This window comes from Phalacrocorax aristotelis, chromosome 7, assembly GCF_949628215.1.
Source record: "Phalacrocorax aristotelis chromosome 7, bGulAri2.1, whole genome shotgun sequence".
Lineage (NCBI taxonomy): Eukaryota > Metazoa > Chordata > Aves > Suliformes > Phalacrocoracidae > Phalacrocorax > Phalacrocorax aristotelis.
In genome coordinates, this window is record NC_134282.1 from 15,548,909 (window position 1) to 15,555,793 (window position 6,885).

Sequence of the window (6,885 nt, forward strand, 5' to 3'; positions counted from 1 at the left end):
ACACAGATATGCAGAACTCCTTTAGACCAAGTAAATGCTAATATTATAAATAACGAGTAGCTTAAACGCATTGTGGAAAAGGAGGGTCTGATCTTGTTACAAAATCCTTGTGGACATCCCCATGCATCTGCGTAAACCAGGTAGGGCCAGGCAAACTGCTACAAGGATCCTGTTGTGGTGTTACAATAACATCTTCAGGACATTTGTGGCTCCATCTGGATCCACGTCCCGTGAAAGTGCATTGGAAACGTACCCTCCAAAGGGCTCATCTGTTGCAATAATTTACAGAGGAAAGATGACAGAGAAGAGCAAAACCCTGGCTAGAACAGTGCAAAGGGCTCAAAGTTGCGCTTTCATGGTCAAGGTTGCTCTCTGTGGTTTGTTTAAACTTTCAGGGTCTGAGGGAGCTAGGACTGTTCAGCCTGGAAAAGAGAAGGCTCAGGGGGATCTTATCAATGCGTATAAATATCCACTGTGAAGGTGTAAAGATGATGAAGTCAGGCTCTTCTCAGTGATGACCAGTGGAAGGACAAGAGGCAATTGCATAAATCAAAACACAGGTTCTACTTAAACATAAGAAAAAATATTTTTTTATGAGGTAGGGACCCCAGTTTGAATGTGGCCCTATGGGTACCCCTTGCTCCCCCTGTAATCAATAGCAACGTACTTCTTGGGGAAACCCCTCTGATTTGCACCAGGGATCAGTAACCCTAGAGGTAAATTTGCTCCTTAGCTTCCTGAATGGATTTTTTCTTTGCTGCCCATGTGTGCTGATAAAATGGCATCCTAGGGCTGTGTAAAGGATGCTCTAGACTCGACAGAGCTGGCCACACACTGGAATAGGTTGCCCAGAGAGGTTGTGGAGTCTCCATCCTTGGAGATATTAAAAATCCAGCTGGACACAGTACTGGGCAACCTGCCCTAGCCGACCATGCTTTGAGCAGGGCATTGGAATAGACAATCTCCAGAAGTACCTCTGACCTCAACCATCCCATGATTCTATGAGTAGAGGTTAAAATTAGAATTAATAGAAAATAAAAATATCACAAAAAATTGGAAGAAGCTGTTGAATGAGGCATGCCACAGGTACTTCAGTAGATGCTTAAGTGAAACGTTCTTGGCTTACAGATGTTACCAGAGAACTGTGCTGGCCTTTTCTGTGCCCCAAAAGCCAAACAGAGACCAAAGGGAAGCCAAAAAAATGAAGCTGGTAGTCATCAATTAGCGTGCTTCACCTCTCAGGCTGCTTTCCTTCGGAATGGGACAGTCAGGCCAAGCCATTGCTAAACATGTATTTTTAGGACGATGAATTTGAAAATTGTATTTTTGAAAATAAAATTTCATTTTACCAGGAGTATTTATCATGTGCTTCTTTCAAATTAATATGCTACATATAGCCTTTGGCCAGTGCAATTTATTCTATTTGACACTGTATTTCTCCTGGAAAGTAGGATTTATACCCAAACCAAACATTTTTGTGGGGTTTTAGATTCACAGGTTAAACACACAATAAAACCAGATATCTCCCCATTGCAGGTAGAGAAGAGGAAAGAATTCTTGGCATTTTAATCACCACATGAAGATCAATGGATGACTTTATGGTTTTTTGTGGAGAAAGACAGGACAGGGAAAAAAATCACATGTATCGATTCTCAGGCATCAGTGAAATGAATAATAGGGTGAAATGTCCTACGTAAGTTCTTTGCAGGTCTTGTGAAAGCTGCCTGCCAAGGAAATGTAGCTGTGCATGTAGGTTGTGATTATGCTAAAGAGGCACTAAATTAGTACATTACATGCCCCATTTAGCACTACTGTGCAAAATCTGAGAGTGCTAATACATTTTGTTTCTAGGGTCAAGAATCATTAAAGAATGGATTCATGGTCATTCATTAGCCAGGAAATTAAAGTTTGACAGCTGCTTTTCAGTTCTGATTTCTCTTAAATGGCAGCATTATATTAGAAAGCCTTTTTTTTTTTTTTTTCTTTAAACTTTCCAGACTGTGGAAAGGTGAGTGTCATCCTTAAAGCACAGCATCCCCAAGTCACCCAGCCAGACTTACTTTGTAAGGGTGCTCCATGGCTTTGGGGATCATTTACATGGGCTGAAAATGTCACTATGTGCTATTGAGAGTGGTTTCTTGCTTAGCTATATGGTTGTAAATGATCCGGGTTTAGAGTTGTAACTCCACTTCTGCTAGGTTTGCATTGCAAAGGAATCCATACATTGTGCAAGCAGAAACAAGGCCCTGCGGTCCTCTGTGGGTCACCAGTCCCAGGAGAGCAAATGGAAGTTGTGCATGTGTATTTAGAGAGAATGAACCCTTTCATTAAAACAAAAGGAGCAAGTAATCCACCAGTCCTCTCAACTCTCAGCAGGGCTCAAGGTAGGAGAAACCCAGCTTGCCCACTAAGGTAGGCATGTAACATGGGGCTCAGGGAAAGTCCTTGGTAACCCCAACAAAATTCCTTGGATTAGGGTCTCCATTCTGCAAAAGCCTCTGCACGTGAGAAGCCTCCCTGAGCTCAGTGGTACAACTCACGTGAATACATGCCGCGTTGCAGACACAAGTGTTTGCGAAACTGCCGTCCAGCTGACAAAACGCATAGTCCAAGGGAGAGATTAGCTGACACTCGAGATGGTTTTGTTCCCCACCCTGTATCAGTAGCCACTGCAAATATGTACGCAGAGACATTCCCCTTTTCTGTTTTCCAGTTTGCTCCTACTAAATTTATATCAACAATAGGAATGATCTTGCTTGCCCCACACAACAGCCATCCTAACAAGAGCCGTGTTTTACACCACCACAGCATTATTCTTCCTGTCATGCCTCAAAGCATTTTGTACACTACAGCTAACATTTGAGGAACCTAACTGTCCTACAGAACAAACCCTGATTTCCTGCGTGAATACTAGTTATATGCTGATCTCTCTGAAGAACTGGTATCTCCCTCTGGAAAAAAGCAGCACTGAAATGTCAGCTTTGCATGGGAAAAAAGCTTAAGGAGGCAGGAGAAAAAAAAAAAAGAAAAAAAAAAAAGAAAGCCAAGCAGCCTGGAGCCTTCTATTGATCAGAGCCTGTGGGTTGCCTTTGATTAATAATCTCTGCATCAATACCACAACTGATGTAATATCCAAATATGTTGCATTAAAAATGCCAACATCCAATTGGATTGATCTGGTTATTTGTACTATTATACACTCAGTCCCAGCCAGAAGAATAGTGATATGACTGACCTTATTGCTAAATAAGAAAACTTAGAAAAAAATTATTTCACATTTCACTCACCACAAAACACTGTCCCTCTCAGGCAGGCTAGCAAATAACCCCCCAAATTTACAAAGTACAGCTTAAGAACTAGGACACTTATAGAGCAGAAACACACTAAATCCAATAATTTATTCATTAGAATTTATTTCTTCTCTTATAAGTAGTTAGAATCGAAAGACCATATTTTATAGTGATAAAGCATTGCTCAGCTCTAAAGATCCTGTGCTCTTTGATAAATTTCTGCTGAATGCATTTCCCTTTTGCTGAAATGTTGCTTTCCCCAGGGAGCAGAGTAGCAGACACGGAGCGCTACCAGCCTGACTTCAGGTTTAAGTTCTTTACCCAGTCCTGTCTTGGAGGTCTTCTGCACCAGAACAACCTGCCTCTACCCTCCAGGATTATTCAGCTGCCCTAATGCACCTTGCTGTTACTGTGCTCCCAGCCCCAAGGGTGGCGAGATGCAGAAGCTGGGCCTCGAGCGTGGCCTGGTTAGAAGGAGCTCAGTGGGGATCCTGCCTCTACATGATGTGATTCCAGGGTACCTTCAGTGGGCACCTCTGAGCCTTCATGGTGTGCAGTGTTTCTTGGACCCCACAAATACACTCCCACATAATACAGCTGATGGTCTGTCATAACCAAGTGACTCCAGGAGTTGCAGCCCTCCTGAGAACACACGAGTACCCAGAAAACACACAAATATCCAGATCCTCAAACAAAACCACAGCGAGCTGCTGACATGCAGCTTTGGTGCCAGCAGCCTAGTTGCTGCTTTTTCGGTCCCTGCTCTCCTCCCAATTGTACTTGCTGGTACAATCACAGCTGAGCACAGATAGGGACCCAGAAAGCCCTGCTGCGCTGGGACCAGCCCGCACAGCCCCACAGTTGGGTACGGGCATGTTGTGCCCTTTCCTGTTGCTGCTTTTGGCTGCTAGCCCCATCACAGCCATCCCACTGCGACAGCCCCTTCGGGCCATGTCTCACAATGCTGGCAAGTATTCTCTTGCCAGGCTGCAAAAAACCAACTCTAATTAATATTTTCTGGAGGATCCCCCTCCTGCCACCCTAGAAAGGATGCTGCAGGAGGCAGATGTGCAAGCCCAAGGTGGCAGGGCAGAGAGGAGGGTGCTTGAAAACACTCGATGAGTCTCCTGGGCCGAGAGTTATCTCCCATTTCCTTTGAGAGCCTACAAGAGACAGCCTTCCCAAAGCAACCTCTGAGGTGGCCCGTTCAGCTTTTGTCTCCGTCAGCAAAAAAATTTCTGCCCCAGCGGCTCCGAACAAGGCTTCCATTAACTCCATCCCCGCGAGGGCAGCACGTGGGACAAAAAGCCCAACATTGCGTCCCAGCCCTCAGACAAGCCTGGAAACAAACGTTGCAGGAATTTGTCAGAATAAAATCACCCGCTCGGTGTCACCGCATACATTTACCTACCTCAGCGCCTATTCAGGGCCCTTCCAAAAGGGCAATATTAACAGAGAGAGATTGGACACCATCTCTATAGCAACACCACCCCGGAAAAATTACGGTTGCCCCAGCAAAGGGAATCCCTGTTTTAGGAGCCCCACCAAGTCTAGGGGTTAGTCCTGATTTTAAAAACAATTCCCCTTCAACTTACTTTTAGTCCTTGCAATAAAAACATTTAAGCAACAAGACAGTGGCAACCTGAGCAGAAGGGCAATCAGAGGATGCCGGGTGCGGAAGGGATGTGGCAGAGCTGCGGTATGCAGTGCTGCAACACGCACGATTTCAACAAGGTAAATCACCAGCCTGCTGCTGCAGGGACCTTGCAGGCAGGGAGAGCTTTGCTGGTGCTACTAGGCTTGCAGCAAATCCCAGATACAGGAGTTATCTGAATGTCACACCTGAAAACTAGGAAAAGCAAGGGTATGAGTCCCAGCTTTCATTGAATCAATAATCACCTCTTTCCCCTCCAAAAAAGTTCTTGAAATTAAATAAAGTGCCTTTAAATTGTGGGGAAAAGAAAGGTGAGAAGAGCAAAGAAGGCTGTTAGAGAGCATGAACTGCAGGAGGAAAGTGGGACTCACTGAAATGAGAGCTTGATACAGATGAGAATATTAAAGCCAATCTAGGCAAAGATCCTTTAACTCTTTAAATTAAGGGGGCAGATCTGCTGTATGTGGGGTAGAAATGAATGAGAATTTAAGTATGCCTCAAACTAGATGAGCACAATGCCCCAGTCTGTGCATACAGAGACGTGAGCCTGAGAGCAGTGACTGGGTAACTAATGGGAACAAGCATGAGAAACAGTGTCATTCGGGGAAATCAGTCCACACAGTCTCCACACAGGATTTATACATTGCAGAGCCAGCAGCAGCTCCATCTGCATGCTTCTTATGCTAATGGCCTGATCCAACCTTTAGCCCCTGATAATGCTTTCAGTGTTAGAAAGCATTCCAAACACAAGGAATTTTGGGTCTCAGGTGATGAATTTCTAAATTTAGTATGCAAGAAGCAGTTCTGGAGAGCGAGTGGTCCAGCAGCCTCACAGACACATTCACTTCATGATTCTTGACAATTTATGACATTGATCTACATTAAAACTAAAGCAGAAAGCTTGAAATAGTCCCATAATTATGCTGCAGAGAAGCCTTAGATGACCTTCCATTAACACCTGCTCTGCACTAAATGCTGAGCATCAATTCACACTAAGATGAAAACTGGGCTTGTAGCTGTGTTTAATATGACAGATCACTCAGCCCCCACTGTTACCCTGGCTGCAGATTTGTTCACCTGCACACCAATACCCTAGTGAAGGTATTCTGAATGATGGGAAAGACTCAACAAGCTCTGCTAGAGGGGCGTTTGGGTGGATGTCTGGAGGAAAGACCCTGAAGTATGCATCTGAGCTGTGGCTTCACACAACGACTTTCTCCTACTGAAGTGAAGACTTCCAGATCTGGAACTATCATAACCTACTTGGGCTAGTCTTCCTGTCCTAGCTCCAGCTGGAAAGTAAACTTGTCCAGCTGAAATACTGCTGGAGAGGTTCATGCTTAGCAAATGCATTTAAGGCCTGGGAAGGCAGGAGCTAAGTCAGTTCAGATAAGTAAGGTGAAGTCTACTTCTAAGATACATTTGTACAGTTATATTTCAAGTATACTTGCAAATAATATGTACTGTGGGATGGCTTCAACAAGTGGAAAACAATTCTAATATATTTGCACCTGATTGTTTTACTAGGGACAGCATGCAGAGGAGCCTTCTCTTCTCCATGGCTCCTCTCACAGGTACACTGGATGCCTCCCTCTGCTTGTTCCTCCACCCTTTCCAGGGCTCTGGGTTCCTGCAGCTCCACAGCACTGGGCCCAGCACCAGCAAGTGCCTTGCCTGGAGGGCTGAGATCCCCCAGGAGAGAGTGTGGAACAGGTAGAAAAACATTCCAGTAGAAAATGCCACTGCATGACTCATAAGTCCTCATATCCATGACTGATGCGCAATCACAGTTCATAACAGCAAACAGCCCCCTCCAGATACCTGCCAAAAGCTTTTAAAGACCAGTGCGGTCCTAAGACATGCTCCCTTCTTGGTCTCTGTTTCTGCCCTGCCAGATTTACTGGATAACCTTCTCTGCAAAGTGATTCTCAGTCCCAAAGG